This window comes from Pelodiscus sinensis, chromosome 7 (assembly GCF_049634645.1).
Source record: "Pelodiscus sinensis isolate JC-2024 chromosome 7, ASM4963464v1, whole genome shotgun sequence".
Taxonomy (NCBI): Eukaryota; Metazoa; Chordata; order Testudines; family Trionychidae; genus Pelodiscus; species Pelodiscus sinensis.
Genome location: NC_134717.1, coordinates 60,313,995 through 60,326,663, shown reverse-complemented (window position 1 = coordinate 60,326,663; position 12,669 = coordinate 60,313,995). Strand labels below are relative to the sequence as shown.

Genomic DNA, 12,669 nt, shown 5'->3' with positions numbered 1-12,669 from the left:
CAGCGAATAAGACAAAATATACTATTTGCCACAGCGTTGTTTAGATCAGCATTTTGCAAACTTGGCTGCGAGTGACCTAAGGCTGAAATCCTTCCCACAGCCAGGTAAGCCCACTTTCGGGTATTTTTGCACCTGGAGATTGATGCATAACATCTGGAACATACTAATGAATCAGTCTCACTAAAAGCTTTTCCAAAGCTATCTTAGAAAGTATCAGACATTGATAATAAGTTGAAACAGGGACAAAAGAATGTGAAGGAAAAAATTATCCATATAGAATAAGAGAAATTACCACTGATGGCTGGTTTCTAATTTTAGTAGAAATTTTTATGTACGTAGCTGAGAGTAGAGTTTGGATAACAGAATTAGTACCACATTTATAAAGAAGGGAATTCAGGAATTAAGGGGCAATATTACTATTTAGCAGCACCTTATTTTTAAATTATGTAGTAACTTCGTCAAAATCATGATTATATTCCTGAATCAACTCCCAAAACAAAATTGCTGTACATTTCAAGCCCACCCTCTATAGTCCACTGGAGAGATGTACTCTTATTTTCCCTAATCATTTTTTGCAGTTTGAAAAGAACACTACCCAAAACGCTCATGCAAATGAACAGTCATGGCTTTTTAGTGCGGAAAGCAGTGTTTATGCCACTATAATACAAGCTACGCCCACACAGGTAGCTGCAGCGAGAACACATTCCGTATCAGGAGAGAACAATGAACCTTCTAGACTTGTCTCTGGCAGGGACCAGAAGTTTCAGTGGAAGTTGTAAAACTCCCATTATGTGCTTTATAATGTAATATTGTGCCATGGAAGGGCATTTCCTCTTGATCCCAGCTGGTGATTAGTTTATGCCCTGAAGCATGCGGCTTGATAGCCCTTGTAATTCTAATTGCAGCTAATGTAACTTCTGATGCTTCTTATTCCTATGCATAACTGCTGTCTGCTCATTGCTAGACCAAAGTGCAGAAAAGTTGAACTGAAAACTCTCTCTTTATAATGTAATATCTTAATGGTATTTGGGATAGTGTCCAGTGACTTTTTAAAATCACAATTACTACAGCAGTCATTTAACCTCATTCCTTCTCTTCTTTCAGAAAATGTGAAGTGTATCCAGTTGGACATGTTTGATGTTATTGAAGTGTGAAAAAATAGTATCTCTAACCATGGCTTTACCACTAACTCACTGTGTGACCTTGAGCAAATCATTTAACCTTCCTATGTCCCAGTGGTCCCACCTGTGACTGGAGCTTTGAGGTACTGTGATAATAAATAATAAATTATATCCATCTACCACACATAGTTCTTGTGAGGATTCATGATGTACCATTTGTATGTTGCTTTAAAACTGATGTGAAATATCCCACTATTTTTATTTTACTGTACTGTGGTATTTCTTACTACGTTCTGTTTTTAAAAATATTTTGTCCTATTCCTCTCATTAGACGTAAATAAGTATAAACAATGAAGGTGGTGCTCACAGCTCTGCAGTTAAGAACGAGTTGAGTTTTGCACTTACAGTATAATTTCATCTGGTCATGTACAATTTCACCCCAAAGTACTACACTTTGGGCATCCCTAAACTACATACCTCTTTCGAAAGAGGGATGTAAATTAGACAGATCAAAACTGCAAATGAAGCCAGGATTTGAATTACCTGCACTTCTTTTGCATAATGGCCGTCACGCGTTCTTTCAAAAACGAGTATTTTGAAAGTGAAACCACCATCTAGATGTGCTTCTTTCAAAAAACCACCTTTTTTCAAAAGTTCCTGTAAATCTCATTTGCAATTTCCATCTGCCTAATTTACATCCCTCTTTTGAAAGAGGGATGTAGTCTAGAGATAGCATTACTCTTTGGGCACAGAATGCTTTTTCTTTGGTATTTACAAAGAAGTCCATTAATGCATTTATCATTTAAAAGTAATTTTAAAATGGGTTCTTTAAGAAATTGAACACCAAGGGTATGTCTACATAGCAACGTTATTTCAGAATAACTGACGTTATTCTGAAACAAAGAGCACGTCTACACTGCAAGTCATTATTACGAAATAATGTTGAACTGGAGGACTTTTTACTCTGACTCCTGAAATGAGGAATAAAGGAAGTTGAAGGAAAAGTGTTCTTCCTTCGACTTCCTGCTGTGTAGACAGCGCCAAACACCGAATTAAGCTATTTCAACTTAAGCTCCACAATTGACCTAGCTTAAGTTGCATAGCTTAATTTGACTTTTGCCCTGTTGGGTAGATGTGCCCTAAGCGTGCTGTTTTGTCCTGAATGACTTCAGTAAGGGTATGTCTACACTACAATGTTAGTTCGAACTAACGGACGTTAGTTCGAACTAACATTCATAGCCGCTACACTAGCGCTCCGCTAGTTCGAATTTGAATCGAACTAGTGGAGCGCTTAGTTCGAACTAGGAAAACCTCATTTTACGAGGATTAAGCCTAGTTCGAACTTACTAGTTCGAATTAAGGGGTGTGTAGCCCCTTAATTCGAACTAGTGGGAGGCTAGCCCTCCCCAGGTTTCCCTGGTGGCCACTCTGGCCAACACCAGGGAAACTCTATGCCCCCCTCCCTGTCCTGGACCCCTTAAAGGGCCACGGGCTGGCTACGGTGCCCGTGCCAGGTGCAAGCCTGCCAGCACCCAGCCAGCAGACCCTGCACCTGGCACGGCACAGAGCCACCCACCCGATGTCCCCCAGCCCACCCCCTCTTCCCGGGACCAGGCTGGCGGCTCCCGGGAGCTTGCCCTGGACCGCAAGAGGCGGGCACCTTCCTGGGCTAGTGCGGACATCGTGGACCTCGTCCACGATCTCCGCACTAGGCACAGGAAAGTGGCCGTCTAGGGCAGGAGAGCTGCCAGCCTGGCCACCCAGGAGCAGGTGTGCATGAAAATCAAGGGGGTCCACTGAGACCCCCGACCCTGAGCCCTGAGCTTACAATGGCCGTCCTGGGTCAGCCCAAAGGTCCATCTAGCCCAGTAGCCTGTCTGCTGACAGCGGCCAACCCTAGAGACCCTGGAGGGGATGGACTGAAGACAGTGACCAAGCCATTTGTCTCGTGCCATCCCTCTCCAGCCTTCCACAAACTTTGGGCAGGGACACCACTCCTACCCCCTGGCTAAGACTACTCCATGGACCCAACCTCCATGACTTGATCTCACTTCCCTTTCAACTCTGTTCTAGTTGTAGCCTTCACAGCCTCCTGCAGCAAGGAGTTCCACAGGTTAACTATTTGCTTTGTCAAGAACAACAACTTTCTCTTACTAGTTTCAAGCCTGCTACCCATTCCTTTCCTTTGGTGTCCTCTAGTCCTTCTTTAGGGGAACTCAGGAAGAACTTTTCTGAATGCACCCTCTCCACCCAACCCCTGCTTTTAGAGACCTCTATCCTGTCCCCGCTCCGTCTCCTCTTTTCTAAGCTGAACAGTCCCAGTCTCTGTAGCCTCTCTTCATCTGGGACCTGTTCCCAACCCCTGATCATGTTAGTTGCCCTCCCTTCTCCCAGCCTTTCTCTTCCTCTCTCCCACCTCCTTTTCCCAGTCTCCCCCAGTTTTGTTCAATAAAGACAGAGTCAATGTTGGAAGAAACGTTATCTTTATTTTGTACATCAATAAGAAGGGGGGCTAGGGAAGGGTAAGTGGAAAGAGGTGAGGGAGGAATGGGGTACGAGCCCCCGATGGGGAGGACTGGGCTGGCTCTGCGGGCTTCTGGGGGTGGAAGCTCTCCTGCAGCCCCCCGATTGTCCCCTCTCCCCAGATGGCAGCCTGCGGCAAGTGCAGCTGGTCTGATGGCCGAGTGCTGTGATGTGCCCAGTGTGGGTAGTCCGGGCAATCCAAGCCAGGACTGCTTTGCAAGTGGGGCACCCCTTAGAACTGTCTGTCCGGGGTGGGGGTCGGGACCCTTTAAGCGCAGCCCTCGGCTAGCCTGACACAGCATCTCCACGCTCTAAGTCCTCCTCTGATGCCCTGCCGGCACTGCTTCTGGCCATCCTTAAGCCCTGTTCAGGGTCCACTCAATGTGGACTTGCTAGTTTGAATTAGCAAAACGCTAATTCGAACTAGTTTTTAGTTCTAGACGCGTTAGTTTGAATTAGCTTAGTTCGAATTAACTAATTCGAACTAAGTTAGTTCGAATTAGCTTTGTAGTGTAGACATACCCTAACAGAACAATAAAGACTCTTCAATCGTCTCATGAAGTGACACTTCTGAAAGCTCCGTACATAAATTACACTTCTGAAAGCTCCGTACATAAATTACGATTTACGATTTTTTTCCCCCTCAGGACTAACGGTAGCTTCTCTCATTCTTGAGAACTGAAATTTTCCTCTTCCACAGCAGCTAAAGAGTCAATCTTGACTATTGAGATGGTAAATCCTTTGGGACGGGGACGTTGTATAGGCCATTACTACAGTGGAATTCCATTCTTTGCTTTTCCCCTTGTGGCAGTGTAATAAACGTGGGTATTCATAATATTATTCAGTAAATCCCACAAAGAACTGCCCTCTTTCAAAATGGCTGGTATTTCCAAAAGCTCTCACTGGGACTGAGGCCACACAGTCATTCCCCCCCCCCCTCCAGTCTCTCTCAGTGCTACCCTCTATTTCCAGATTCCAAAGAGGACCACCACCTTCCTGGATGACAGTGGGGCTCATGCCTACCAGGTAAAATAAGAGGAGATGGCCATTTTAAAAGAGGACATTTCATGGCTTCCTTCTCACTGAGAACAATGGGAGATGACGGCCATTTTACAAGAGGGCATGTTAACCAAGGGTAGATTATAGCTGCAGTCCTGTTCAGAGCAGCAAGGAACAACAGCCGCTTTGAAAGTTAGCAATTTTCCATGAGTTTCTTTGAAGGAAAAGACTTGATACGGTAGCCTCTATTGACTGCATTCATATATTACAGTGATAATGAGAGAGGACTATTCATCGTCTTCCATCCGTTACGAAACAGCAAATATTAAAGTTAAACATTTTAAATTTGCAGTCCTGGAAAACTTTCACTCAAGAGTATTAAAAGAATCAGCCAAGAAACACTTGAACCAATAATGTTGATTTTTTTTTAATAATTCTTAGAACACTGGCGAAAATCCAAAGGACGGGAAAAATAGCAACTATTGTATGAAATGAGAAGAATATTCAATGACAAAATAATAAATGACTAGGGAAATAACTTAACTATGGCCCTGATTCTGAGATCTTTATTCACATGAAAGACATAAAAAGGGCACAGAGAAATGTTTCTTCTCTGAAGACTGGTTCCATCTTCATGGCACTGGAGTAGTATAAAAGTACTCGAGCAAGAATGGAGAATTGGCTCCATTGAATTTCAGTGTAAATCTGAGCAGAATTTGACTCTTTTAAATGTTCCCATTCAGTGTAAATAATTCCTCAAATTAAAGATAACATAATTTTGCATTTTATACATTGTATATGACATGTGCATACTGAACAAAATAACTGTCAGTCTGTGTTTACAGTAGATACTTTAAACTAAGCTTGATCTGCATTTCAGAAATAGGGCCTTGAATTTCTGAACAGATTTATAGTCAGATAATCACAATTAATCTTGCCATAATGACTTTGAAAGCCCTAGATTTATGGTCAGGAAAAACAATCCTGAATTGTTTTCTGATCTATTAGCATGGGCAGCTATATATTTTCAATCTTAGTTACACTCGTGAATAATAAGAGGTTTATACAAAATAATGATTATCATCTTCTCAACCCCTCCTTCCTCACAAGCTGCTACTTATGATTACTGCAGAGAGGAGCAAGGCTTGTGAAGGCGGGATATAGCTAAATATCTCAATACTTCCATTTGAGCAGGTAGGTAAGGTTTCTCTATTTACTTATACCTTACTGTCATTTCCTACAATAGGCAGCTAGACTTCAATGCTCTTCAAATCCACTAACAACATTTTTGTGGAACAGTTAATACTGATAGGTAACAGTAGGTAATATGGAGAGTGGTTCTTTCGTAACATTTGCATTTCTCCGAAGGGGGAAAATTGTACTTTTTTTTTTAAACCCAAAACAGATCTTTAAATCAAAGGCAAATAGGCAGTCAGGAAGACAAAAAGAACGGTTACTTACCTGTAACTGTTGTTCTTCGAGATGTGTTGCTCATGTCCATTTGAAGTAGGTGTGTGTGCCGCGTGCACCACATCTTCCGGAGTGTTTTCCCTAGCGGTAACCGTAGCGCCGGCGGGGCGCCCCCTGGAGTGGCGCCGCCATGGCGGGGCATAAGTACCCCTGCCAGTGCTGCCCCACCTCAGTTCCTTCTTGCCGGAAACTCCGATGAAGGGGAGGTAGGGTGGGAGTCGAATGGACATGAGCAACACATCTCGAAGAACAATAGTTACAGGTAAGTAACTGTTCTTTTCTTCTTCGAGTGGTTGCTCATGTCCATTCGAAGTAGGTGACTACCAAGCTAACCCCACGGAGGAGGGGTCGGAGCAGTCATACCAGCAGAGTCATGAAGAGAAGTGAACAATAAACTGATTTATTGAACAATCCAACACTCATAAGGCACAAATATAGAACAATGGCAACAAGACATTATTAACCTATTTACAGTATCGACTCGAGGACTGCAGAGCCCACACCTGCATCCTCCCTAGCTTGCTGAGATAGCGCGTAGTGCACTGTAAACGTGTGAAGGGAAGACCACGTGGCCGCCCTGCAAATTTCTGTTATTGGTACTTGGGCACCAAAAGCCACTGAGGACTCCTGCACCCTGGTAGAGTGTGCCTTCACCCTGGGTGGGGTTTTACCAGCCAGTTGATAACACTCTGCTATACATTGTACCACCCATTTTGATAATCTTTGCGTAGAAATAGGCGAACCTTTCCCCTTATCCCCGAACGCAATGAACAATTGTTGGGATTTACGAAAGGGCTTGGTTCGGTCAATATAGAATGCCAGTGCTCGCTTGGCATCCAGGGAGTGTAGTACGCGCTCCTTAGGGGAAGCGTGTGGTTTAGGGAAGAACACCGGTAGATAAATCTCCTGGGACAGGTGAAAAGGTGAAACTACCTTTGGAAGGAAGGCCGGATGAGGCCGTAGCCTTACGTTATCATACGAAAAACAAGGTAGGGCAGTTCTATAGTCAGCGCCCTTAGTTCTGATACCCTTCTAGCAGACATAAATGCTACTATGAAAGCAAACTTCAATGAAAGGTACTTCAATGAACATGTAGCCAATGGCTCGAAAGGAGGGGACATAAGCCTGTGTAGGACCAGGTTGAGGTTCCAGGCAGGGTGAAGAGCCCTCACCGAGGGGTACAATTTTTCCAAACCAGTAAGAAACCTTTTGAACCACCTGGTTAGAAAAAAGAGAGGCTCCTGCCGTACCAACATGGAAGGCAGAGAGAGATGCCACATGGACTTTGATAGAAGAAAAGGACAGGCCACTAGATTGGAGTTGAAAGAAATAGCCGAGAATAGTTGGAATAGGGGCCGAGGACGGGTGTACTCCTCTCCGGGATGCCCAAGACGAGAAGTGCCGCCACTTGGCAGCGTACGATCGTCTAGTAGAGGGCTTCCTGCTGCTAAGGAGCACCATCTGTACATGTTGGGAACATTCCCTTTCTGGTTGGTTCAACCACGGATAAACCAGGCCGTTAGGTGAAGAGAACGGAGATCCAGGTGAACCATTATCCCCCCGTCCCAAGGTTGAGTTAGCAGGTCCCGAACTGGAGAGAGTGCTATAGGGTCTTGGGTAAGCATGTCCACCAGGATGGGGAACCAGAACTGTCTGGGCCACCTGGGGGCTATGAGGATGATCGAGGACCTGAAAGTTCTCGCTCTGGTTAACACCCTGGAAATTAGGGGAAACGGGGGAAAAGCATAGAGAACGCCCTTTGGCCACGTGGTTGTTAGGGCGTCTCCCCTGGAGAATTTCCCCAGCCCCAGCAGAGAACAGTTGTTCCTGCACTTGGCATTGCGTGCCGAGGCGAACAGGTCTAGGTGGGGATAGCCCCACCTGTGGAAAACCTGACTGAGGACAGAGTCCTTGAGCGACTACTCATGGGCTCCAAAGGATCTGCTCAGTGTGTCTGCAAGTAGGTTCTTGCACCCGGGGAGGTACTCCTCCTGAGGCGTAATATTGTGCATGACACGCAGGTGCCAGAGACACAGGGCCTCCTTGCAGAGGGGTGGTGAACGTGCCCCACCCTGCTTGTTGAGGTAGAAAACCGCTGCAGTGTTGACCATACGCATCAGGATGGAGTGGTGGGAGAGCCTCGGCAGGAATGCTTCGCAGGCCCTCCTCACTGCCCGCAATTCCCGGACGTTGATGTGCAGGGTCCGTTCGGAAAGGGACCAGAGGCCCTGAGTTCTGTGGCACCCAAGGTGTGCTCCCCATCCCAGGTCGGACACATCGGTGACCAGCGTCAGTGAGGGGGGAGGGGCGTTGAAGGGAACCCCGCTGCACACCACGGATTCCTGGGTCCACCAGAGTAGGGAGTCCAGAATGTCCGGGGGCACTGTAACTATGGAGTCCCATAGACCCTTGGACTGGCAGAAGACCTTTGCCAACCACGCCTGTAGAGGTCTCATCCTCATCCTGGCATGTCGCACCGTATAAGTACATGCCGCCATATGAGCCAGGAGCAGACCCGAGGTGTCGTGATGGGGGACCGATTTAGCCCTGAGATCAGCTCCACTATGGAGAGGAACCTGCTGTGGGGCAGGAATGCTCTTGCCACCTTCGCATCGAGGAGGGCTCCCACAAATTCTATCCTCTGGGATGGGGTCAGGGAGGACTTCTCGACATTTATCATGAGCCCTAACCTTAAGAAGAGAGCTCTTATGAGTGTTACGTGAGCTTCTACCTGCTCGTACGAGCGACCTCGGATCAGCCAATCGTCGAGGTACAGGAACACATGTACCCCTCAATTGCGCAGAAAGGCGGCAACCACAGCCATACATTTTGTAAATACCCTTGGCGCAGTACATAACCCAAAGGAGAGTACCGTAAACTGAAAATGGCAACGGCCCACCATAAACCGGAGGAACCTCCTGTGACTGGGCCTGATTGCCACATGGAAGTAGGCGTCCTTTAGGTCGAGAGTCGCGTACCAGTCGCCCAGTTGTAGCACTGGGATGACCGAGGCCAAAGTCACCATTCTGAACTTGTGTTTTACAACCGCCTTGTTTAAGTATTGCAGGTCCAGGATAGGACGAACTAATCCTTTTGGTTTCGGAACAACAAAACAACGGGAGTAAAACCCCCTGTCCTGCAGATGCGGAGGGACCCCTTCTATTGCTCCTTTTCCGAGGAGCGCCACCACTTCCTGGAACAGGATGTGTTCGTGAGGGGTGTCCCTTACTAGGGACAGAGTAGGGGGTTTTGAAGGCGGTGGGCCCAGGAACGGGATAGAATAGCCTGTATTTACAATGTTCAGGACCCAGGCATCTGATGTTATCAGGGCCCATGCCTGGGCAAAACAGGATAGCTTGGCCCCAAATGGGGGGCCAGGGTGGCAGACTGGTACGGGACTCTCGAACACGGCATCAAAACTGGGGCTTGCACTGATGGGGAGGGCCGTGGGGACCTGCCCACTGGGGATCTGACCTAGGATGATGCCGTTGGCCTCTAGGCCCTTGAGGGTGCACAGCTGCCCCGGGACCTCCACCGGAGGCCTGGGAGCGGCGCCTCCAGAAATCCCCACAGGGGACCTGGGGCTGCACTCTACCCTGCTGCCTATAAGGCAGTTGTCGCCGCTGCGTGGCCGGCGTATGTATGCCCAAGGACTTCAGAGTTGACCTCGTGTCCTTTAGGGTGTGGAGCCTGTAATCGGTGTGCTCCGAGAATAGAGTCTTCCCTTCAAAGGGCAAGTCCTGGATAGCGTGCTGCACATCTGAGGGAATCTCCGAGACGTGGAGCCACGCCCCGTGACGCATAACGACACCAGTTGCCATGGTGCGGGCTGCTGAGTCCACAGTGTCCAATGACACTTGGAGGGCAGTTTGTGCAATGACTTTACCCTCAGAAGCCATAGCCGCAAACTCTTGGCAGTCCTCCATCGGGAGTCAGTCTCTAAACTTTTCGACGGCCTGCCAGGTGTTAAAAGCATACCTGCTCAGCATCGCCTGCTGGTTAGCGACACGGAGCTGTAGAGCACCTGTAGCATAGACCTTACAGCCCAACACATCCAGCTTCTTAGGCTCCCTTGCCTTTGGAGAAGGCCCCTGCTGGGGAAGCCTTTCTTTTTGGGCCGCAGCCTGTACGACCAAGGATCCCGGGATGGGCTGGGAGTAAAGGAATTCATGCCCCAACTGTGGGACGAAATAACGCCTCTCTACCCCTTTTAGTGTAGGGGTCAAGGTTGCTGGCATTTGCCACAGGGCATTAGTAATTTTAGAAACAGTTTTATTGTGCGGTAAAGTGAACCGCGTAGGGGTGTCCTCCATGAGGATGTCCACCATTGGATCGGTGTCCTCAATTATTGGCTCCACAGGAACAGCCAGCTTGGAAGCCATGCGCCGCAGGAGGTCCTGATGTGCTCTGGCATCCATTGATGGCAGACCAGGCGCTGGGTTCACCAGTGCCTCATCAGGGGAGGACAACGACGACGACTCCTGAAGCAACACGGGAGCGGTCGTGACCAACTGTGGGGCCAGTTGGATGGCCTGAGCCTCCGGGGGGCCTGCCTCTGGTACCGGTGGTTGCGGTGCCGCAGGATCATGTTGCAGCACCCGAAGGGGGGAGGGAGGCGCCCTAGACAGGGACGCCGATGGGCGGGAACGGTGCCCTGAAGCCTCCGACCCCATAGATGGTGGCGGCTGACCCTGCCACTGATGATAGGCCCAGGGAGTCCAAAAAGGCCACTGTGTGTGAGGGAGCCATATCTGCTGGTTGTGGTCCCACCGGTGTCTGGATCTGGACCTGTGAGTCGAGGATGCTGCTGAAGACCCCGACCGAACCGACACAGTGTCCAAGTCCGAAGAGTAATCGGACTCTGGCCAAGGTGGAGCCGACGAGGAATGTGGTGCAAACTTGGCCATCGACTCAGGTTTGCCCGCATGAGCATGGCAAGGACGTGCCATCTGCGGCACCGGGGGACCCAGACCCAGTGCGGCGAATTCTGCCGAGTGTGAAACAGTCAGCTGTGGCACCGGGGTGCCGAGGCCTGGTGCCGGTTGCATCGTCAGTAGCTGTGGCACCGGGGTACCCAGGCCCGGTGTTGGTTGCAACACCAGCAGATGCGGTGCCGGGGTGCCCAGGCTCGGTGCCGATTGCGTCGTTTGCGGCACCGGGGTGCCTAGGCCTGGTGCCGAGTGCGTCACATGGAGTTGCGGCACCGGGGTGCCCAGGCCCGGTGCCGGCTGCATCACCAGTAGCTGCGGCACTGAGGTGCTCAGGCTCGGTGTTGGTTGCGATGCCAGGAGTTGCGGCACCGGGGTGCCTAGGCCCAGTGCCGATTGCGAGGCCAATATCTGCGGCACCGGGGTGTCCAGGCCCGGTGTTGGTTGCAACACCAGCAGATGCGGTGCCGGGGTGCCCAGGCTCGGTGCTGACTGCGTCGTTTGGAGTTGCGGCACCGGGGTGCTCAGGCCCGGTGCCTGTTGTGTGGCCAGCAGCTGTGGCGCCGAGGTGCTCAGGCTCGGTGTCGGCTGAGTTGTGCCCGACTGAAGCCGCACCGGGGTGCCCAGGCCCGATGCTGGAATAGACCACTGGGTTGATGCCGGTGCCAATGACGGTACGGGGATGGACGCCGACTCCTGGGAGGCCACATGGCCATGGGGGTACGGCACCAGTACCACCAAGCAGGGCCCTGGCAAAGCAGTAAGCAGCGATCTGCCAGGACTCGAAGCTCCCTGAGACTGACGACTCGGCGTCGTGAAGGGTGCCGCAGTAGCAGCTGGAGCCGACCCCACCGGAGGTGGTCCCAATGCATAAGCCACCTTAACATGCCGACCTGGGCCATGAAGGGGCAACGATGGTGCCCTCCGAGCCTCCAACGGGGGCGACCTCGAGCCGTCCGAGTCGACCGACGACAGCGGGGAGGTCGTGAGACTAATTAGGTCCTGCGCAGCTTCAAAGGTGTCCGGCGTGGACAGATGATGAGAGGGTAGGCGACCAGGACTAACCAGACCCCCTCGGAGCCAACGGTGCACCGGAGGGGAAACACGCACCGGTGAACTGCCGCTGCGGTGTCCGGCCGATGTTGGCTTTTTAGACGGAGACCTGCCCCGGGACTTCTTCACCCTCTTAGATGGCGGAGAGTGAGACCGGTGCCGGGATCTCGACGCCAATGCCTGGTGCTGGTGTGCGGTCTCGTGTGTGGAGGCCGGTGCGCTGCACACCGCGGGCTGGTCCAGCGGCACCGGCTGAAGCGCTGTCTCCATGAGGAGAAGTTTCAGGCAGGAAACCCTTTCTTTTCTGGTAGGAGGCTTAAAGGACTTACAGATTTTACAGGCAATAGCCAGATGAGCCTCACCCAGGCACTTAAGACAGCTGCCGTGAGGGTCGCCCCTGGGCATAAACTTCCCGCAGTCAGCGCACATCTTAAAGCCTTGCGGCCCTGGCATTCCTTACCCCCAAGGGGGAAGGAACAAAGCGAATAACCTAACTATCTAACTGTGAGAACTATTTACAATGAATGTGAAAAACGGGAACCATTAACTAAGTAGGCTGGGAGATATGGAGACGC

At 49.9% G+C, this 12,669-nt stretch overlaps 1 protein-coding gene across 4 annotated transcripts in view; it reads right to left on the bottom strand.

The window, feature by feature from the left end:
- Positions 1 to 12,669, bottom strand: part of SPAG16 (sperm associated antigen 16) — a 677,765-nt gene that overhangs the window by 278,910 nt on the left and 386,186 nt on the right. The window lies entirely within an intron of this gene.